Raw genomic sequence first — 24,430 nt, forward strand, 5'->3', positions numbered from 1 at the left:
TCACTGTGGACGGGGCGTGTGTGCCTGCCCGCTGCACAGTGGGGGAGCCGATGCGCGGGTCTGGCGGCCACCCACGATCGCTCCACAGAGAGGCAGAACGAGAATCTGCCAGTGTAAACAAAGCAGATCACCAATCTGACAGGAGAGTACAGTGAGATCCTCTGTTCCTAGTGATCAGGCACAGCGATCTCTCTCTACTCTGTCAGTCCACTCCCCCCACAGTTAGAAACACTACCCTAGGACACAATTAACCCCTTGATCGCCCCCAAGTGTTAACCCATTCCCTGCCAGTGTCATTTATAAAGTGATCAGTGGCTATTTTTTGCTCTGATTACTGTAATAATGTCACTGGTCCAAAAAAAAAGTGTCAAAAGTGTCCGTTCTGTGCGCCGCAATGTCGCAGTCCCGCTAAAAATTGCTAATAATCATCATTACTAGTAAAAAAAAATAATACTAATAAAAATGCCATAAATCTATCCCCGATTTTGTAGACGCTATGGCCCAGATTCACAGAGAGCAGGGCGCACATTACGCCGCCGTAGGGCAAACAATGTACGCTACGCCAACGCAGCGCAAAGAGTCAAGCACTGCATTCAGCAAGCCAGTGCTCCCAACGGTGCGCCAGCGTGGCGTGGGTTTTGAAGGCGTACATCGGCGTAGGTGGAAGTGGGCATGAACCCATGCAAATGGGGCGTGACCCTGTGCAAATGATGGGCCGAGCGCCAGACAGGTACGTATTACGAACTGCGCATGCTCCGTGACGACAGCACCCCCCCATGCGCCTGCTCACAACCACGCCGGCACAACTGCCTAAGCTACGCCGGATCACTGCGAACGCCGTGAACATAACATACGCCCAGCCAGACACACGTCCAACGTAAAATACGTCGGCTTGTGTTCCCTGGTGCAGACCTGTGCATGTCTGTTGCCGGGTTGCACCTCCTTTATGGGGCATAACTTTACGCCGGACGTACAACTTACGCGCATCTCGCTTAGCATGCGCTGGGCACACACACGTTCGTGAATCGCCGTATTTCCCTCATTTGCATATTTGAATGGCTGATCAATGGGAGCACCACCATGCGTCCAGCCTAAATGTGCGCCCACCCTACGCCGGCAAGTTACGTCGGCGGGATGAAGCCTGTTTTTAGGCGCATATTCGTTTGTGGGTCTGGCGCACAGATACGACGGCGCACATTTGCACTTACATCGTCGTAACTTGTAATACGTCGGCGTTAGTGCCTTGTGAATCTGGGCCTATAACTTTTGCACAAACCAATCAATATACAGAATACATATTGTAAAAAAAAATGAATTTCTTGAACAGTTTAGGCCATTTTTTTGGAATATACATTATAGCAAAAAGTAAAAAATATATATTTTTTTTCAAAATTGTTGGTCCTTTTTTGTTTATAGCGCAATTTTTTTTAAATACCATTACTTTCATTTTAACACTCCAATGACAATTGACTTGGCAACATTTTAACAAAATTAACACATCAGCTGTGTGCATAACAATCAAAGTAAATATCATCAGAAATTGATGGGGGAATCCTGTTAAATTTTTACAACTTAGAAACACAGTCTATGTGTGCCTGATGCTTTTTTTGTATGCACATTTTTGATGCATTCCAGCACGTTTTTGGTGTGTTTTTGATGCAGTCCGGTGCATTCCCCCCCCCCCCCCCTTTTTCTTAACCTTAAATAAGGACATGTGCGTTCCAGTGTATTTTTGATCTGTTTTTCCCCACCACAGCCACCTTTCTTCTCCACCAAGGACTACCACACAGCTCCCAGTTCATTACAATCCACTGCGGACTGTCATCCTCTCCCTCCCCCGCTTGTGAGTTCCATTTGTATTATATGGTACATTATGCCGGTTTGCGCTTTCTTCCCTTCCCTTCCTATTTTACAGATTGTGGATTTCCAGCCCACAAATTAAAGCAGCCTTGCCAGCACCACCGTGTCAGCCATTTTCTAACAATATTCCTATATCTCTGGCAATAAGTATATTTCGATGCTTCTTTTTTAACCTGGTATATGACATTTTATCACTATAGGATGGGCACAGTGTCAGCGCTGTAGTGTTTTTCTTGGTAATGTTTTTTTTTTGCTGGAACTGGAATGCGCTGGAACTGCAAGCACTGGTGTGAACTATGCCATTGAAAACCATATAACCTACTTTCCATGTGTTTTTGATGAAGAAAAAAACGCACACTGGCCTGCATGTGGTGTGAACTGGCCCCCAAGGAATTGTTTGGGTAAATTACCCAGTGGGGTTGATTTACTAAAGACAAATAGACTGTGCACTTTGCAAGTAAATGAGGTGAAGCTTCACTTTGTAAAGCTCTGGGAAAAACTGCAAGGTGCACAATATATTTTCCTTTAGTAAATCCATTCCATATATAAATATATATATATATTGCTGTGGATTTTTAAAAATACATTATTGGTGACTAGTTTGGAAATGTCAGCTTAGCAACCCAGGGGCCTATTTATATAGATTGTCATAATAACTACATTTAGTTTTGACACTTTTTCCAATATAGACGTTTGGCACAGAAGTGAAAAATTAAAAAAACACATTGTTTGAAATGGCAAAAAATGAGCGCAGAAGTTGCTCAGAGCTACTTTATAAATAGATAAACAGCTGTCAATATTTATAAATAGTGTCATTATTTTAAAATACCGGCCACTGAGCACTATCTTTTTTGCACCAGAGATTTTGGTTTTGCTACATGACACTCACAAGTGAGGGGGTTTATTCACATTAGGGGGTGGATTTATTCGAACTGTGAACAGTGCAGTGGCGTCACTAGGGTTGGTGTCACCCGGTGCGGTAAAACATGGTGTCACCCCCCCCCCCTCTGTCTAGGCTACCCAACACCAAGCAGGCAGCGCACGGGGTGCACACCAAACCAGCCCCTGTAAATGATATTATAGGGCAGTACAGTGGCAGGTTAGGGTAGTATAGAGTGGTATAGTGGCAGATTGGTGTAGTGGGGTGGTATAGGACAGGTTAAGGTGGTATAGGGCATGTTGGGGTGATATAGGGTAGTTTGGGGTGGTATAGGGCAAGTTAGGGTTGCATAGGGCAGGTTCGGGTGGTATAGGGCAAGTTAGGGTGGCACAGGGCAGGGTGGGGTGGTATAGTGCAAGTTAGGGTGGCATAGGGCAAGTTGGGATGGCATGGGAAAGGTTGGGGTGGTACAGGGCAAGTTAGGGTAGCATTGGGCAGGTTGGGGTGGTATAGGGCAAGTTATGGTGGCATAGGGCAGATTGGGGTGGTACAGGGCAATTTATGGTGGCACAGGGCAAGTTGGGGTGGCATGGGAAAGTTTGGGGTGGTACAGGGCAGGCTGGGGTGGTACAGGGCTGTTTGGGGGGTACAGGGCAGGTTGGGGTGGTATAGGGTTGTTTGGGGTGGTACAGGGCAGGCTGGGTGGTACAGGGCAGGCTGGGGTGGTACAGGGCAGGCTGGGGTGGTACAGGGCAGGCTGGGGTGGCACAGGGCAGGCTGGAGTGGTACAGAGCAGGCTGGGATTGCACAGGGCAGGCTGGGTGGTACAGAGTAGGCTGGCATTGCATAAGGCAGGCTGGGTGCTACAGGGTAAGCTGGCATTGCACAAGGCAGGCTGGGTGGTACAGACTAGGCTGGCATTGCACAAGGCAGGCTGTGGTGGTACAGGGTAGGCTGGGGTGGCACAGGGCAGGCTGGGGTGGTACAGGGCAGGCTGGCATTGCACAGGGCAGGCTGGGTGGTACAGGGTAGGCTGGGGTGGTACAGGGCAGGCTGGGTGGTACAAGGTAGGCTGTGGTGGCACAGTGCATCTTGGAACTCTATGTAGTGACACTGCAGAGTAACTTACTTACATAGCATGAATGCAGATGAAGACCCGAGCATCATCGATGGTGAAGGAGTCTGTGGGAGGAGAAGAGGAGGCAGCCACACCCACAGCTCCGCCCACCAACTCCAGCTCACACGGGGATAGCCTGATCAAATAATAGGATAGTAACATGTTTAAAGTGGTAGTAAATAGGGATGTCCCGATACCGATACTAGTATCGGTACCGATACCAAGCATTTCCCGAGTACTTGTACTCGGAGGAAATGCTCCGATGCCTCAGCCGATACCTGGGCAGGCAGGGGAGTTGCAAGTCTTCTCCCCCCGTGCTGTCTTTCCCCCGTGCTCCGTGCTGTCTTTCCCCGGTGCTCCGTGCTGTGCTCTCTTTCCCCCGTGCTCCTTGCTGTGCTCTCTTTCCCCCATGCTCCGTGCTGTGCTCTCTTTCCCCCCGCGTTCCGTGCTGTGCTCTCTTTCCCCCCGCATTCCGTGCTGTCCTCTCTTTCCCCTGCGTTCCGTGCTGTCCTCTCTTTCCCCCGCGTTCCGTGCTGTCCTCTCTTTCCCCCGTGTTCCGTGCTGTCCTCTCTTTCCCCCGTGTTCCGTGCTGTCCTCTCTTTCCCCCGTGTTCCGTGTTGTCCTCTCTTTCCCCCGTGTTCCGTGCTGTGCTCTCTCCCCCTGTGTTCCGTGCTGTCCTCTCTCCCCCCTCAATTTGTCAGGATGGAGAGCGGAGGTAGGAGCCGCTAAACCCGGCTCCTACCTTTTCAGAATGAACAGAGACAGTAATCACTGACTCTGTCCATTCATATAACTGAGCATCGTAACCTGTGTTTACGATGCTTCAGTTTATGAATGGAGAGGAGCTTCCCTCCATTCATTTCAGCTGAGGCTGCAGAGAAAGGGACTGGGAAATCAGTGTCCTTAGTCCCTTTCTCTGTCCTAAAGGGGAGATGTCAGAGGTCTGTTAAGACCCCTGAAATTTTTTCAAAGACCCCCAACAGGGCAATAAATATTTTTTCAAAGACCCCCAACAGGGCAATAATTTTTTTTTTTTAAATAAATAAAAAAAAAAAAATACACCCCCCCGCCCCCCCCCCCATAAAAAAAATCACTGTAAAAAAATAAAAATTAAAATTAAAAATAAAAAAAAATAAATAAAAAAAATACTGTCACATAAAATTAAAAAGAAGTATCGGTAATAGGTATCGGCTAGTACTTGAAAAAAGTATCGGTACTTGTACTCAAAAAAGTGGTATCGGGACAACCCTAGAAGTAAACTTCACTTTCCTACAGCTAATCCTATAATAAGGCTTACCTGTAGGTACAGTAAGGTGTAGATTTTTATCTGTGTAGCAGCTGGTGACGTTACTGGCACATGCACACTGCTGTCTCAATGGACGGCTCAATGGAGAGCTGTGCCATGGCCGTGACTCATGTGTGGGAGTGATATCATCGCAGCTCAGCCATTCAAATGGCCGATGCCCGCAAACCCAGAAGGAAGACCGGATGAAGATGGATTCCCTGTCAGCAGGTACAGCTCACCGCTGGAGGGATCAGTTTTTTTGGCAAGTCTGTCATAATGTGCTAGTATGCAGTGAATGCTTGCACATTATGGCATGAGCCTGCTGGGGGAACCAGATTGTTTTTTTTTACGCAGTTTACTACTGCTTTAAAGGGATCAGTAGGTACCTGGACACAGGGCGCAGTCTCAATTTACTGAAGAGAATCTGAATCTAGTAGCAGATGTCATTGGCATGCCGGCATATGCCTACTGCAATATCTGTTTACACCAGCAGACAGCGCTCTTCAGTAGTCAGTCATGCCTTCAGTAGATGTGAACCTAAGAACAGAGTAACAGTTGGTTCACAACATGGAAAGCAAGCTACCGAATCCTAGCACTGTATGTAAATGTAACACACATTGGGGGAGATTTACTAAAATTGGAGCACTCAGAATCTGGTACAGCTGTGCATAGTAGCCAATCAGCTTCCAACGTCAACTTGTTCAATTACGCTTTGCCAATAAAACTTGGTTTCTAAGCACCAGATTTTGCACCATCCAGTTTTAGTAAATAATCCTCCATTATTTAACTTGTCCTTACATGAGTGATCCTTGTAAAATAATATTAAACATTAGCAGATATAAAATGGTATATTATATAAAGGCTCATTTAGGATACAACTTCTCCTAGGAGAACAAGGGATAGGAGGTACAAGATGTGTCTGCCACTTTTCTGTTCTAAACCTTCTACTACTAACACAAATTCTTCTAAATACCCTCTTTACACAACGCCCTACCATGCTCTCAATTTTAGCACCCTCCCCGTTCCTTGGGCTCATCTTCCTCTCCTAGGCAGCAGCGGTTTTATAGAACTCTCAAAAGAGGAAGACCCACCTTAGCCAGTGCAATCAGCATTTCGATCAGGAGAAGCAACCACCCAGCACCTGGTGATTGTATATTAAAAGAGAAGTATGGCTTTCTAAAAAAAAAAAAAAAATAACCCATTATACTCACCTAGGTGGATGAAGTATTGATCCACTGCTGCATCTGTCCCCCACCGGCTCTGTAGAGAGAACTGTGACTCTCTGCTCTCCCCTCCAGAACTCACTGGAGTACTGGGCTGTGGAGGGGCTGGTTCCGTGTTCCAAATTCTGTGTTCCAAATTCCAAATTCTGTGTTCCGAATTCCAAATCCATGTTCTGTGTTCCGAATTCCTAATTCCAAATCTGTGTTCCGAATTCCAAATCCGTGTTCCGTATTCCAAATTCTGTGTTCCAAGTTCCGCGTTACATATTCCGTGTTCCATATTTCAAGTTCCGTATTCCAAATAGCGTATTCCAAATTCCGTGTTCTGAATTCCAAATTCCGTGTTCCAAATTCCGTGTTCCAAATTCCGTGTTCTGAATTCCAAATTCCGTGTTCTGAATTCCAAATTCCGTGTTCTGAATTCCAAATTCCGTGTTCTGAATTCCAAATTCCGTGTTCCATGTTCCGAATTCCAACTTCTGTGTTCCGAATTCCAAATTCTTTATTCTGCATTCCATATTTCGTGTTCCGTATTCTGAGTTCCGTATTCCAAATTCCATATTCCAAATAGCGTATTCCAAATTCCGTGTTCCGAATTCCAAATTCTGTATTCCGTGTTCCGAGTTCCGTGTTCTGAGTTCCGTATTCCAAATTCCATATTCCAAATAGCGTATTCCAAATTCCGTGTTTCCGAATTTCAAATTCTGTATTCCATATTCCAAATCCCATATTCCAAATTCCGCGTTCCGAACTCCAAATTCCGCTTTCCGAACTCCAAATTCTGTGTTCCAAATTCCGTCTTCCAAATTATGTGTTCTGAATTCCAAATTCCGTATTCTGAGTTCCAAAGTCTGTATTCCATGTCCTGAATTCCAACTTCTGTGTTCCAAATTCCATGTTCTGAATTCCAAATTCCGTGTTCTGAATTCCAAATTCCGTGTTCTGAATTCCAAATTCTGTATTCCGTGTTTCGAATTCCAACTTCTGTGTTCCGAATTCCAAATTCTTTATTCCGCGTTCCATATTTCGTGTTCCGTATTCCGAGTTCCGTATTCCAAATTCCGAACTCCAAATTCCGCGTTCCGAACTCCAAATTCCGCGTTTCAAATTCCGTATACCAAATTCCGTGTTCCAAAGTGGAGAATAGCATGCATAAAAAAATGGATTATCATTCATCCGATAATCTTATTGTTTGTACTAGGCTTTAGAGAACACAAAACATATAAAGATAAGATAATGACAAGTTATTTTTTTAGTGTAGCCTCCACAAATGAAATGAAGCCCTCTCACAATAGACTTCACATTAGTTTGTAGGGAGTTGTGTTTGTAGTGTATAAAAGGTAACTTTTGTTGAGAGTTTCTGTCTCGTGTCACAAAAACACAGCTTGTACACATAAAGTGAAATTTTGCTAGTTGGCTGGGTAATCTTATCTTCACAGTAGTCTTCTTTTAATGCCCAGCTGCAGCTAGAATAGGTGAGGTGTAAAGTTTCTTTGGCAGGGCTTCTACTAAATACACTTTGAGGCTGTATAAATCTAACACCTGTAGTCTGTTTGCCAAGTGATGTTTGCCAATAATCACTCTCCACCGCTGGAAGGGACAGGCAGAAATTCAAACAACTGATGAAACAATACCTTCAAAGTACACCTTGTGTGGTCATTGAAGAGGGCAAAATGTCAGAGGTCACGGGATTTAACTCGTATATCACATCATTTCTTTCAGATTCAGGATCCAGCGATATGTCCACCCACTTTATGGAGTTAAGTCAGTACTAAATGTTTTTGCTATTCACTCTACATTTCCACTTGTATTATTTAAATATTCCTCACAAAAGGCAGCCCTGAGATAATCTCTCCAATATCACATACATTTATGGTTACATACTTGTTCTCTTTTAAGGTATAAATACCTGTTGATCCTATCTAAAATGTAAAACTGCACTTTGTCCTGTTCACTCTACCTGTGCTATACTAAAGTAAATTTTGTTTTCATTAAGAAGGATCTTCAGCCTAAAATCCAAAGTGCCTCCTGCCCACACTTCCTTTGTTACCTATATAGGTTGTAGACCTGCTTCTTATGCACATCATTCGCCTAGGCAATCGACCTGTACTGTGCCTGAGGTGCCTCCTGGGATATGCACGTTACATATGCCAGGAGGCCTTACTGTTTCATTTATAGAGGTGGAGGGGGGGCGAGCCTAGTGGCGCATCATTGGGAGACCTGTCCACTGTACTCCGAATAGCTAGCGGGCCTCTTGATGACATCAGAATCTACACAGTGGTTCTGGACCGAGTATTCCCACGGCAAGAGAGGATGTCAGCAAGACAACGTTGGGTTCACTGGATGGGTGTATATCTGAAATGTGCAGATTCCATTTCATGGTAAGCAGGGGGTGAAAGTAAAAAATGGGGGGGGGGGGATTTGGGTGGAGATCTGCTTTAAAGCAAAAAATATTTGGTATTCCACAGAGCAGCCCATTACGTCCTCTTCTAGAGTTCCCCCGCTGCCCACTCCTCCTCTTCTCCAAGTGTCCCCCCCCAGCAAGCCACATGGTGAGTGGCACCCGTGTGGGCTCCCATTGCTGCTTAGACGTAGAACCACTTTAACTCCCTAGAGTCGGTGCCTGCTGGCCCTTTAATGGCTTTATAATGGGCAGGGCGCGCTCTCGGCACAGTTCTATCAGCGCTATTGTGCTGCTCAGCACCAAGTCCCGGCCATCGAGAGGCCGCATATTTATGTGCACTTGGTACGAAGAGGTTAAAGCGGAGTTCCACCCATATAAAAGTCAGCAGCTACAAAAAGTGTAGCTGCTGACTTTTAATAATCAGACACTCACCTGACCCATGGACCAACGATGCGGCAAACAAAGCCCCGCTCCTCTCCTCGGTGCCGGCATTGTGACTGTGGCCACCCGGCTGTGGCTTCACAGCCAGACACGCACTGCGCATGTGCGAGCCGCACTGTGATTGGCCGGGAAATCTTCTGGGACCTGTGGCGTGTCCCAGAAGATTGCATGGAGTGAACTTTCTACCGGCTCCACAGATCCCTGGGAGGAAGTAGGAGCTGAACAACCCTAAAAAGAGGGTATCTGCTCCCCCCCCCCCAAAAAAAAGATTACATGCCAATTTTTGGGTGAAACTCTGCTTTAAAGAGCCGAATCAGCCCTTTTAGATCTTCCCTTGGACTACAAAACTCGCCTTCCTGTGGTGTGGATGAGCGAGAGGGTGTGCTCTTTAGTTCAGCATAGAACAGCTAAGCAAGGCCGACATTTTTCTTTGCACTTTCAATCTAGAAAATAACTTGTGTTGTCAGCCCAAAGCAGGAAGCATTTCTGCCACGATCAATAGATGCACATTGCTCATCGAATTCATGTTTACAGCTACAGCCTGCCTTAACTAGGCCTTAAGGGTCAATGAATTTATGGCATGCACATTATCTTTTGTAGTATGTCATATATAAAAGTCTGTTCACAGAGCTTATTAATTTCAACACTGCGGAAGTTTAAATGCGAACTCGTGGCCAGGCTATGAAGTGATCTCCATCCAAAGTCATGCAGGACCTGTTTTTGTGTGCATTGACAGCCAATTCATTGCAAATAGGTTGCCTAACACAGCTCGCCTCGGCACATGCAAAGTGTTCTGTGTTAGCCTGGGGCTACACTTGGGATGAAATTCCTTTGTAACGAAAAAACTACATGCTGACAGACATATTATTAGCACTACACTAAAGCGGAACTTCAGCCAAAAGGGGATGTTCCACTGTTCAGCCCCCATTCCTCTTTAACTTTTGAGCACTAGGGTACCTAGATTTGATAGTTTCACGCTTCCCGGAAGTTTGCCCCCCCCCCTACAGTATGTGTGACTACAGCTGGTCATACATGTACCGAAAATCACCCAGTTCACCAGTTCTGCGGGAAACGTTTGATTTTTGGTACACCTGTTCAAAAGAAGCTGGTCTAACAACTGGCTTATGTCGAGTGGACATGCTGGAAAACATTGGATCAGCACTTGCAGCCGATGGCTGCAGCATTGATCTGTGCATTCTGACAGAGATTGGGGTGTTGGTGGATTGAAGCTTACACTGTCAGAATACAATAGTGTAGATAGAGAGATCCATGAATCAACATCGCTTGTGTTAAAATGTGGATTTGTGAGCTTTTTTCGGTTCTACACGCTGGTGGAATGAAAAAAGACCCAGTGTGTATACCAGTCTGAAAGAGAAGCATTTTGACAAGGCTAGGGGCCTAAGGAAAACAGAAACCAGGAGGCTGAACAGTTTTTGTTGAGCTGATGCTGAGAGAAGTAGAAACCCCTGCCTAGGAAACCTGATATAAGAAAGGTTTTACTTTTCTTTTTTCAATAAAAGTGCACCACAAGCCTTAAATCTGTACTTCCCAGCTGAAGTGGACTTGCTTACAAGCAATAGTCCCCCCAAAGTCACAGAATCTACACAACCAGCATGTAACTATAGTTAGTGACAGATGTTCAAGCCCGGAAACATCAGTCTGTGTCCAAGATTACTCATTCATGCTTAACCACGGGTAAACAGGTAAGGCTGGGTTCACACCATTGCGAATTGGAGGCGGGATCCCTGCTTCCAATTTGCAATAGTAGGAGATTTTGACCGGCTCTCTATGGAGCCGGTTCACATCTCCACAGCAAGTCCGGTGTGTGTCTTTTGGTCTGTTTCAGGTCAGAATTCAGCCCAAAATTGAGGCTGGAATCGGACCTGAAACAGTAAACTAGCACGCACCAGACCCCTGCTGTGAGCCGCGTGCAGTTTATATGTGAACCGAGCCTTACTGCTTATTTTGCAGATACTGTACATCAGGCATGTCCAAAGTCCGGCCCACTTGCGGCCCACATTCTGGTTAAATGCGGCCCCCCTGGCAATTTGTGTGTGTATATATATATATATATATATATATATATATATATATATATATATATATATATATATATAGAGAGGGGGCAGGACGAGCGCCGTCAGATTACATAAGGAGAATCTGTAAAAGGAAGTCCCATTTCCTGTGTTGCCATTGGACGACTGTTCTGTCTATCATAGGAGGTGGGACATTGTATTAAAGAGGCCACTGAGTAAACAGGAGATTCTCCTGCATGTAATCTGTTGGTGCTCGTCCCGTCCCCCTCTGAGGCTGCAGATGAGCATCAATCAGGCTGCATTCATTGCAATAGAGAGGCTGCATTCATGGCAATGGTGAGACTGCATTCATGGCAATGGTGAGGCTGCATTCATGGCAATGGTGAGGCTGCATTCTTTGCAACGGTGAGAACGCAGATGGGCATTGATGGGTGCCAATAAATATGGTGTATCCAAATAACACGCCCAAGCTCATCCTTAGTCCCGAGCGTCGCTCAGGGATTCGTTGGGGCCACAAAAGATATATATATATATCTCATCTCCAAATACCACGCCCAAGCTCATCTTCACCACACAACCACAAAGGCAAGAGAATTCCTGTTGGGCAGCGTATTAGTGCTCGGACGATCAAATTTTAACGGTTCAAAGAATGTCAAGCAAAATGGTCGGCTCTCATGCATGTTCACTTCAGCAAATCTGGCCCTCTTTGATAAAAAGTTTGGACACCCCTGCTGTACATGCTAACAGCGATGGGTCTTCTCAGCTTGTCATTACTTCATACAGACTGACCTACATTCCTTGCTGCATATAGTAAGTATAATGCCGCGTACACACCATCACTTTATGTGATGAAAAAAAATGAAGTTTTTAAAAACGTCACTTTAATTGACTGTGTGTGGGGGGAAACGTCGTTTTATGTCTTGTAAAAAACGACCAAAAAAAATTGAAGCATGCTTCAATTTTATGTGTCGTTTTTCAAAAGTGCACTTTTTACTTCACAGAAATTGACCGTGTGTAGCAAAAAACGTCGTTTTCTAAGACGTTTTTTCATCCACGCATGCCCAGAAGCTACTTATGAAGCAAGCTTCAATGGTAAAACGTGGTGGAACGTAACCTCACTTTGCAAGATCATTGTGAGAAAAACGATGGTGTGTAGGCAACTTCATCTTTGAAAATTGAAGTTTCAAAAACGTCATTTTTTACTTCACAGAAAGTGTCGTTTTTTTTCATCACATAAAGTGATGGTGTGTATGCGGCATAAGGCCTCATGCACACTGGACATTAAAATAATGTTAAAAAGACTCAAGTAGCTTTGCAGTGAGTTTTTTAACTTTTTGCAATACAATGCATTAAGATAAAAAACCTTCTGCCTTTACAACTCCTTTAATTTCATTATTTTCTTCCTTATTCTCCTACTAAATATCCACAGGCAAAATAAATGATCCTGCAAGGAACCTAGTGCTATAGTGGGAAATTAACACCTTGTGTTGATTCTCACAGCCAGCAAAGTCCCACCAACAAGAGTACCCACAACCATAAACAAATACAACTCAAAGAGACCAGGGAAAGTAGACAAATCCTTTGCGAATTCTTCTTTCCTGACATCCCTGCCCTCTCTCTACTATTACATAACCAGATATCCATGAGTTTGCCCACCTCCCTCGGCAAAGCGTTCCTTTTTGTCTTTCTATCAAAACTTCCATAGGGACCTCTGTTCTGTGTCACCTAGCTGTGATAATCACTGCAGTCCATCAGAAGATACTGGAAGTGGTCATCCCGAAAACACCCAAAAGAGAAGCCCCAGAGGGGTTCCGTTGGTGTTCTTCGCAACACAGGACTTTTTAGGAAGCTTTTTGTCCTTTATGCATTGTTACTGCCTTTATTTGGTCCAACTTGGCAATGTAGCATTATAAAGCAAACTGTGTGTTATAGTTGGCTTCTTCCGGTCTTCCTTTGACTAAGTGACATAATCAATCTAGCACACAAACTGGCATTTCACTGACTTCAATATCATTAAGACTCGAAAATGGTGCATCACTAATTTGAACCTTCCAATTACACACCCTGGCATTCTCAAGCATACAGGGGAGGTGGAGCACTGGTTAGCTGTTCTATTCAAATCAGATGGTAGCATACTATGGCAAGCTGCACAATATTGCTCTGCTTCTGATCAGTGTCTTCCTGCCCCTCATCTTCAGCATCGTTTGAGGTACCCAGCACCTCTTCTGGTCGCTCTTTGTGCTTTTGAGTAAACTTCCTACCTTACTGTTTTTTTTTTTTTTGACAGTGTGCACTATGAGCAAAAAGCACTTACAGAAAAGGTAGGTAAGAACGGCTGAAGACTAGGATTGCAGATTGCTAGTGATGAGATACTTGGGAGCCTGATCATTTTAACATTTTATACCTTCTGTATTTGTAACATACAGCCCTGCCAGATCTACTCAGGGATAGAGACCCTCTAGAAAAGCCTGCCCCCTTCAGGTCTTACTCTAGAGAAACACATTTGTCACATCATCAGAGGAAACACAGATCTAGATTTCCTTCACAAATGCATCTTCTAGATCTTATTAATTCCATCATCACTCTCCCTCCCTGTCTGGAAGGCTCTGGGTCTTGTCCCAAAAGGGAACTACGAGGCAAATAATAATTGCAATTAATTTTTATTCAGAAAGAATACTTCAAACAGTAGGGAAGGTCAGCTGGTTGATCAATTGGAACAAATGCCAATTGATACCCTCACAAGACCTTGTTTATTCAAAAGCTCTCCTCAATACAGTTCCTCTTAAGAAGACGTTGTTAATTAGGAACCAAGTACTTTTAGCCCTAGCACATCTTCCCTCAGAACCTTACTGTACCTGGTAATTATTGGCATCACTGTGTCAGTCTCACTGATGGTCAAGTGGGCACAGTGGAGAATGTGCCTTTTTCAAAAGAAATGCCTAGACCAATAGAACACAGAAAGGCTGCAACAAGAGATCTATATACAGTGGGAATCGAAAGTTTGGGCACCCCAGGTAAAAAATTGTATTAATGTGAAGCCAAGGAAAGATGGAAAAATCTCCAAAAGGCATCAAATTACAGATTAGACATTCTTATAATATGTAAAAAAAAAGTTAGATTTTATTTCCATCATTTACACTTTCAAAATTACAGAAGACAATAAAAATGGCGTCTGCAAAAGTTTGGGCACCCTGCAGAATTTATAGCATGCACTGCCCCCTTTGCAAAGCTGAGACCTGCCAGTTTCATGGATTGTTCTCAATCATCGTCTGGGAAGACCAGGTGATGTCAATCTCAAAGGTTTTAAATGCCCAGACTCCTCTGACCTTGCCCCAACAATCAGCACCATGGGTTCTTCTAAGCAGTTGTCTAGAAAACTGAAACTGAAAATAGTTGACGCTCACAAAGCTGGAGAAGCCTTTAAGAAGATAGTAAAGCGTTTTCAGATGTCAATATCCTCTGTTCGGAATGTAATTTAGAAATGGCAGTCATCAGGAACAGAGGAAGTTAAAGCAAGATCTGGAAGACCAAGAAAAATATCAGACAGAACAGCTCGCAGGATTGTGAGAAAAGCAATTCAAAACCCACGTTTGACTGCACGATCCCTCCAGAAAGATCTGGCAGACACTGGAGTTGTGGTACACTATTCCACTATAAAGAGATACTTGTACAAATATGGTCTTCATGGAAGAATCATCAGAAGAAAACCTATTCTACGTCCTCACCACAAAAATCAGCGTTTGAACTTATCAAATGAACATATTGACAAGCCTGATGCATTTTGGAAACAAGTTCTGTGGACTGATGAGGTTAAAATAGAACTTTTTGACCGGAATGAGCAAAGGTACATTTGCAGAAGAAAGGGCACAGAATTTTATGAAAAGAATCTCTGTCCAACTGTTAAGCATGGGGGTGGATCAATCATGCTTTGGGGTTGTATTGCAGCCAGTGGCACAGGGAACATTTCACGAGTAGAAGGAAAAATGGATTCAATATTTCAATTTCAGCAAATTTTGGATGGTAACTTGATGCCATCTGTGAAAAAGCTGAAGTTAAAGAGAGGTTGGCTTCTACAAATGGATAATGATCCTAAACACACCTCAAAATCCTCGGGGGATTACATCAAGAGGCATAAACTGAAGGTTTTGCCATGGCCTTCACAATCTCCTGACCTCAACATAATTGAAAATCTATGGATAGACCTTAAAAGAGCAGTGCGTGACAGATAGCCTAGAGATCTCAAAGAACTGGAAGACTTTTGTAAGGAAGAATGAGCAAAGATACCTCAAACAAGAATTGAAAGACTCTTGGCTGGTTACAAAAAGCGTTTACAAGCTGTGATACTTGCCAAAGGGGGCAGTACAAGATATTAACTCTGCAGGGTGCCAAAACTTTTGCAGACGCCATTTTTTTGTTTTCTGTAATTTTGAAAGTGTAAATGATGGAAATAAAATCTAACTTTTTTTGACATATTATAAGAATGTCTAATCTGTAATTTGATGCCTTTTGGGGATTTTTCCATCTTTCCATCTGGCTTCTTTATGCACATTAATATAAAATTTTACCTGGGGTGCCCAAACTTTCGATCCCCACTGTACGCCAGCAATAAAGAAGGGTGGAGAACCTAAAATATATACATTCACTTCTGGTAAATTGGGTTTTTATAATGATGAATGCCAGGGAGTGTGGCTGGAGTGTTCATTGCAATGGGGGGGAAAACCCAGGGCAGGTGGCACTTCTCTGCAACGGTGATCATCCCTGTTGCAGAGAAGTTAAGGGCAACATATCAAAACCTCTTGTGCCAGGCTAGATATCGAAAAGCTAAGTCAGTGATATTCAGGACTGACAACACCACTGCAGTAGCATACATCAAAAGACAAGGGGTTACCCAAAGCTACACCCAATTGCAAGAAATCCCTCTGGCACTGTTTTGGGCTTAGAACAATCTTTAGGACTTGTCAAGTGTTTCTGTTCTGGGCTCACTCAACACCCAAGCCTCTCGAGGCATCGCCTACACAACAATAAGTAGAAGCCAAAGGTTTTCTTAGAGCTGGATCTCTTTGCCTCCCCATCAACTCCAAAAAAACATTTTTTTTTACAGCAGATTCAAATGTTCTCATGTTCAGATGCTCTGTCTTGTCTATGGGACTTTCAGAGGGCATACGCATTTCCACTGGTAACCCTCATTTCAGAGGCCATATACATTTCCACTGGTTCCCCTCATTTATAAATTCTTGAAGAGGCAATGGGAAAAGAAGGGGTTTGCGTTCTTACAGTGACCACCTACTGGCTCAAGTTCCAGTGTTTTCTATTGTCACTTCAAATGAACAATTCCGTACCCTTAATGGCTGGGCCCATGCATGAACTCTGCTCTATGCAGGAACGAATGACATCTCAGTGTTTCTCAACCTTTTTTCAGTCAAGGCATCCTTTAAAATTACGGACAATCTCGAGGCACTCTCCAAAATTATGGACAGTCTTGAGGTGCCCCATTCTATAATGTAAAAATGATTCTGATAGTTTTACATAATGCAGCAACATCAATACATGCAAGACACTCAACGTTAAAGCGGAGGTTCACCCTAATATATTTACATCTGACCAACTTCCTTATAGTTGTAAGAAGCACAGTCCGCAATTTATTTTTATTTTTTATGCCACACGTACCTAGTAATCAATCTTTTCAATCTGCTTCTCCCCGCGGGAGTAGGCGTCTCTATGCCATGGGGGATTGTCATCTGGGAGGTCAGGCAGATGATTGACGGCTGTTCCCCCCGGCGGACAAGGCCCCGCCCCCCGTATTTCGACTCACAGCGTTTTTCCGGAAAAAGCCGAACATACAGAGCGCAGGCGCCGTATAGAGCCGACTCACATCTCTGCATGTTCGGCTTCTTTCGGAAACCCCGTAACTCGTGCATGGCTACGCAATACGGGGGCGGGGCCTTAATCGCCAGGGGGAACAGCCGTCAATCATCTGGCCGACCTCCCAGATGACAATCCCCCTAGGCATAGAAACGCCTACTCCAACGGGGAGAAGTACATTGAAAACATGGATTACAAGGTACGTAAAGGATAAAAAAAATCCGGACTGTACTTGTTACGAATATAAGGAAGCTGGTCAGATATACATGTAAATTAGGGTGAACCTCTGCTTTAAGAGAAATTTATTCTTCCAAAGCATATACAATTTAAAACTGGTACTGACTAGTATTCCAATGTTTCCCGATGGGGACATAAATGAATGAGAAATATACAATAGCTGCATTTCATTTTGATGAATTTGAGTAAAGCCACATGGCTCTGCTTTCAATTAATGCCTCCTTTGTTATCAGACATGTATAGTGTACTGGTAACATGGAGCAGACATTCCTAAACACCACATTACCGTCTGACATAATCATAACCAAAACTTTCTAGGGTAGATACAAAAATTAAAACTTAAAAAATGTGAACAGAAGTGCTGCATCAAACACTTTGTAGTTATGGAATTCAGCATCTTCTCTATACATTGATAAAACTAAACTAGAATAAACAAAATAAACATATTCATTAGTGAGCATATTTACGCAGGTAACTGAACCATTTTTTGTGTTTCCTTTAAATTATACTTTTTTATTTTGTTTTTTTTATTTTTAAAGGATTGTGATCTTACATAATGGGTGACTAAAGCAAATCTAACAGGCGTATTGTATATGCAAAGCATTTAAAATATGTTAATGAGGAGTGTAATTCCCTGGCACCTGCTGGTATATCTATAATCTGGAAAACAATGCGGCTGAACAAGTGTTGTGAAAGACTTGGGACTTCATTGCCTCAGGTACAGAAAGACACTCTTACTCCTTAGCTTATCTCTTGGACATCAGGCACATTATTGGCGGATGCAATGGCTACAGTATGCAATCCCTTAACAGCACTGATACACATGTTAAGCATTCCGCTTCGGTGATTACAGGATGCTAGAAATGATACCCAGATGTCTGAAATGCAGACTTTCTTGGTTATACGGAGACTTTAAAAAAAAAAGACATCAACCCTTAGAATCTCTATGTTCTTTTCAGTGTCTCCAGTCTGCAATTAGTAGAAAATATACAGGAGCCCATTGAGAATAAAAAAGTCACAATTAACACAATCATCTTCATGGTTTCATCTACTTTTAAAGGTGTAGAGCAAATATGTCCACTAACTCTGGCCTTATGTTGACTAAGATTAAAATTTGGCTGCAAAACGATTTAACAGACTTTTTTTTTTTTCTTTATGAAAAAATTCACATTTTATTGTAACTCCCATGAAGAGGAACTTGAGTAGAAGCTTCTTCAATGTGGCAGATTTTTGTCTGGATTGTGTCTTTTGCTCATTCTTTAACCTGCTTGTCCGATTGTTATCAATTGTTTTTACTGCAGTTCTACTTTTCGTGTTAATAGTTTATAGCAGGGGTCTCCAAACTGTGGCCCGAGGGCCAGACGTGGCCCTTTGCTAGCCTTTATCTGGCCCTTGGGGCACTATTCCTTCTACTGACACCAATGATGGGATACTTACTACTGTATTTGCTGGCGTATAAGACTACCTTTTACACTTAAAAAAATGGCCAAAAAGCAGGAGTCGTCTTATACGCCGGGTCAGCTGCTCGGATGCCTGCTGGATGTGCGGTAATACTGCATGTAGCTTCGACTACATACAGTATATACCGCTTAGCCAATCCTGGTGAACGATGTATTCAAATGAATACAGAGCCTGCTTGGATTGGAGTAAACAACCTCTGCCAAACCGAGCAGGCTACCTACATACAGTAGCCTGCTCGGATTGGCATTGAGAGTCAGAGAAGCGTGGGCTGATGATGTTACAGCCTCTGCCAATCCAAGCAGGCTTTGTATTCATTAATAGAATACATCACTCACTGTGATTGGCTCCAGCAAAAAAGGAAGAAGAATATGGCTCCAGAAGGAAGAAATATGAAGCGTCAGAAGCCTCGGAAGGGGGGTCGTCTTATACGGTGAGTACAGGCAAAAAATACAAAAAAACTGTAAAATTAGGGGGTCGTCTTATACACCCGGTCGCCTTATACACCGGAAAATACGGTAATTCTTCTACTGATAGGGGCACTACTCCTCCTCCTCCTATTGACAACCAATCCTGAGGCCATATTTATTCTCACTCATGTCAGACCGGGGACATTTTCTTCCCCCCGCTGGCCACAATCCGGCCCTCCTAAAGTCTGAAGGACAATAAACTGGCCCTTTGTTTGAAAAGTTTGGAGACCCCTGGTTTATAGAATTGCATACGTGTAAATTTCCCTCAAAGTTGGGAAAAGTGTAGCAAATAAAAAAATATAATTTTATCAAACTGTCAATAGAGCTGAATCTGTCTAAGGCCCCTTCACGCATGTGCACTAACATGTGGCCTTTAGTGTATCAGCATGAATTGTGTTAAGCCCATTCATTTGGTGCACAATGCATTAAAAACCGGAAGCATATGTTTTTTTTTTTTAAAGCAAATAATACACAAATGGTTCCCATGAACGTTGTGGTGAGCTGTAGCTCATGCAAATTGGGGTGCGTTTGTGTTACTGCAACTCAGACAGTTCTGGGAAAAAGTCACCTAGATCTCAGGGCGAACATGCCAAACTGTCCCCCCCCCCAAGATGTATGAGCAAAAATCCCCCTCCCAAGAAAAAAAATGTAATTGGGTACTAATCTGCATTTCACCTCTACTAGCACAAATCCCCCCCCCCCCCCTTCCTGCACAAATCCTCTTCTCCCACCCCCTTCACAACACAAATCTCTCTGAATCACCACTCCTAGAACCAACCCCCCCCTCCCCCCCCAAATGTTCCCTCCTAGAAAAATTATTTTGCTGCCCCCCAAATTCATCCTTCTAACACAAATCTCCTGCCCCCTCAATCATTCCACGATACCCCCCACCTCACATGATACCACAGTGCCCAGGGCAGTCACCCTTACTGCCCACCCAATGTCCTGGCGCTGATGTGAAGCCAGTTTCAAAATGACAGAAAGATAAACTCACTGTAAAAGAAGCGGTTTTATACCTACCTATCAGCAGTTCGTGTGTTGAAACACTGCAGCAATGCTGTACCGTGGCTAATGAGAGTAATCCACACTTCATGCGTGTGGAATATCTGCTTGCCCACCACGTTCTATGGTTCCTGTCACTGGGTAGTACATCACTAAAAGTGTGGTGAGGGGTTGAAGGTTTTTAACAAACCTAAAGGACCAAATATTTGAAACAACCAGGAGCGAAATCATGGCAGCTTTTCAACACACAGGCCAATAGAACGGAAAGACAGAACCTCTACTTCTAGAAGTACCGTATATACTCGAGTATAAGCCGACCCGAATAAAAGCCAAGGCACCCAATTTTACCACAAAAAAACTGGGAGAACGTATTGACTCGAGTATAAGCCTAGGGCGTCCATCTGCATGCCTCACTGTTTCTCAATGTGTCCATGTGCATGCCTCACTGTGCCCATGTCTCACTGTGCCCATGACTAGACTGACATTTAACATGGGAGTCTATGGAAGGGGTGCCCGGCTTTAAAAAATTGATGCTCTCCAGCCGTAGGTCCCCCAGACAACAAACTTTGCACACTTGTAGAGGAGAAATGGGCCAAGGTCAGGGTCCAGGCGACCTACGACAGGTCGGTACCAGGTCCCCAAAGTCACCTGAGAAATTACCATTTAACATGGGAGTCTATGGAAGGGGTGTCCTGTTTTGAAAATCATTTCCCCCCCCGGCCAACAAACTTTGCACACTTGTAGAGGAAGAGTGGGGCTATCTGTGTGCCTCCTGGGGTCCAGGAGACCTACGGCCCGCTGGTATCGGGTCCCCAAATTCCGGGAGATCAGGAGCAAAAAGGTGACTCGAGTATAAGCCGAGGGGGGCATTTTCAGCACAAAAAACTTGCTGAAAAACTTGGCTTATACTCGAGTATATACGGTAATTCTTCCTTCTGTGTTGACCTCAAAGTTACAGGGTCATTTAAAAAAAATTACAAATGTAAACCACACACACCCAAAATCAGCTTATTAGTAAGACATTGCAAAAAATAGTAACCAACCATGATATTCAATCAGAAATCAGATTTTAAGCGCTCAGAGTAAGCAGACTCATGAAAGGTGATTTGTGATTGGCTGCTATAGATTACAGTTTTCTTCCAATAGTATAACTTAGCATTTTAAAGGAAAAGTGATCAGACGAAAAATAAATACAAACATGTTCCTTCCGGCCCTCTCTAATCTAAAAAATACTCTGATGCAGAATCCCGGCAAGTCAGAAATCCAGATTCCATAGAAGCATGAGAGCTGAGAGGTCTTAATTCTTGGAGGATGAGCCAAAAGAAAGTCAGAAGCGACTGCATTTCTATGGAAACCTGTTCATTGACTCGCTGCACAGTGCACAGCAGCTTCTGCATTGAAAGGTGACTACTGGAGGGAGCATATTTCTATCTTATGTCTAACCATGCATATTGTGGTAGTGAAGTTTTAGAGGACATAAGTGGCAATTTCTATCCTTCCGCCTGCAGCATCCAACAACATCCTGATTCTACACCAACAGCGCCGATGGACAAATCAGCCACCTCCAGCTGACTGCATACCCAGACAGCGCCTGCTTCTAACTGGATGCAAGCGCTGTTCAGCAGACAATTTTCCCAAAGGCTCCTTTGACAAAATTTGATTGAACAATCAACCTTTATTGAACAGTCGGTGCTGGCATGGCCATACAATGCTTGAATTTCAGTTGAGCTGGCAGAAATGGGCTAAAATTTAAGCAGTATATGGACAGTTTAGCAAGACGCACGCGGTCAACATTTTTATCAGTAAAACTTTTTTTTGCAGATCTGAACACAAATGTATAGTTTTTTTGGGCCATTACAGACAGCTGTGTAAAGATCAGTAAACTTTAGTCCAGCATATGAGGGGTATTCCATGTGTAAGGTTTACATGCATACGGTGCAAATGCAATCTATTCGCGTACAAGAGCTGCCTGTGTGTGGAGGACACTAATCTACAACAGCCACCAGTGTTCTAGGAATGGGTTAAATATATAAGACAATAGCCCCCTGCGTCCTAGCAATGTGGAGGATGCTAGTTGGCAGTAGCCACCTGTGTCCTAGCAACAGATTATGCTATGTGGCAATAGCCGCCTGCATCCTAGCAATGGAGGGTGCCAAGCGGCAATAGCCACCTGTGCCATAGCAACAGATTATGCTATGTGGTAATAGCCGCCTGCATCCTAGCAATGGAGGGTGCCAAGCGGCAATAGCCACCTGTGCCATAGCAACAGATTATGCTATGTGGCAATAGCCGCCTGCATCCTAGCAATGGAGGGTGCCAAGCGGCAATAGCCACCTGTGCCATAGCAACAGATTATGCTATGTGGCAATAGCCGCCTGCATCCTAGCAATGGAGGGTGCCAAGCGGCAATAGCCACCTGTGCCATAGCAACAGATTATGCTATGTGGCAATAGCCGCCTGCATCCTAGCAATGGAGGGTGCCAAGCGGCAATAGCCACCTGTGCCATAGCAACAGATTATGCTATGTGGTAATAGCCGCCTGCATCCTAACAACAGAGGACGCTAGGAGGCCATAGCCAACTGCATCCTAACAAGTGAGTACACTAGGCATAAACAGACATCTGTGTCCTAGTCATGGATTATGCTAAGTGGCAATAGCTGCCTGATTCCTAGCAACAAAGAATGCGAGGTAGCAAAGGCCACCTGCATCCTATCCACACACACTAGGCCGTAAAAGGTGCCTGCGTTGTAGCACAATGGCAATAGTTACCCGTGTCCTAGCAAGTAAGGAAACTAGGCAGCAAAAGGCACCTACATTCTACCTTTGGAAGGCACAAAGGGGCAACACCTACCTATAATGTAGCAATGTAGTATGCTAGGCAGCAATAGCTACCTGTGTCCTAGTAATGGATTATGCTAGGTGGCAAAAGCTGCCCGATTCCTAGCAATGGACAATGCCAGGAAGCAATGAAAGATGCTAGGCAGCAATAGGTACCTGTGTCCTAGCAACGAATGACTCTAGGCAGCAATAGGTAACTGTGTACTAGTAATGGATTATGCTAGATGGTGATAGCTGCCTGATTCCTAGCAATGCCAGGAAGCAATGGCTGCCTGCATCCTAGCAACGAATGATGCTAGGCAGCAATAGGTACCTGTGTCCTAGCAACGAATGACTCTAGGCAGCAATAGGCAACTGTGTCCTAGCAATGGAATGCACAAGGGGGCAATAGCCACCCGTGTCCTGGCAATTTAGGAAACTAGGTGGCAAAAGGCACCTACATTCTACCTTTGGAAGGCAAAAAGGGGCAACACCTACCTATAATGTAGCAATGTAGTATGCTAGGCAGCAAAAGCTACCTGTGTCCTAGTAATGGATTATGCTAGGTGGCAAACGCTGCCTGATTCCAAGCAATGGACAATGCCAGGAACCAATGGCTGCCTGCATCCTAGCAACGAATGATGCTAGGCAGCAATAGATACCTGTGTCCTAGCAACGAATGACTCTAGGCAGCAATAGGTAACTGTGTACTAGTAATGGATTATGCTAGGTGGTGATAGCTGCCTGATTCCTAGCGATTCCAGGAAGCAATGGCTGCCTGCATCCTAGCAACGAATGATGCTAGGCAGCAATAGGTACCTGTGTCCTAGCAACGAATGACTCTAGGCAGCAATAGAATGCACAAGGGGGCAATAGCCACCCGTTTCCTGGCAATTTAGGAAACTAGGTGGCAGGAGGCACCTACATTCTAGCTACAGAAGACACAAGTGGGCAACAGCTGCCTATATCCTAGCAATGGAGTACACTAGGCAGCAATAGCTACCCATGTCCTAGTAATGGGTTATGCTAGGAAACTGTGCTAGCAATGGAGAATTCTAGGTGACAATAGCTGCCGGCATCCTATTAACAGAGGAAGCTAAGCATAAATAGCCACTTGTGTCTTAGCAAAGGAGGACACTAGGTGGCAATAGTGTCCACTTGTTGTCAGGATGTAGACAGCTATGTGGCAATAGCTCCCTGTGTCCTAGCAACAGATTCTGCTAGCTGGCAAGAGCCACTTGCATCCTAGCAATAGAGGATGTTAGGGGGCAGCTGCCTGCATCCTAGCAACCAATAGTCCTGCTTTCATAAACCGCAAGCAGGCAGAAGCCGACCTA

General features: G+C 44.2%; 1 protein-coding gene across 4 annotated transcripts in view; it reads right to left on the reverse strand.

The window, feature by feature from the left end:
- LTBP1 (latent transforming growth factor beta binding protein 1) overlaps positions 1-24,430 on the reverse strand; it is a 447,138-nt gene that overhangs the window by 421,597 nt on the left and 1,111 nt on the right. The gene's annotated exons all lie outside the window — the stretch shown is intronic.

This window comes from Rana temporaria, chromosome 4 (assembly GCF_905171775.1).
Source record: "Rana temporaria chromosome 4, aRanTem1.1, whole genome shotgun sequence".
In the NCBI taxonomy this organism is placed as follows: domain Eukaryota; kingdom Metazoa; phylum Chordata; class Amphibia; order Anura; family Ranidae; genus Rana; species Rana temporaria.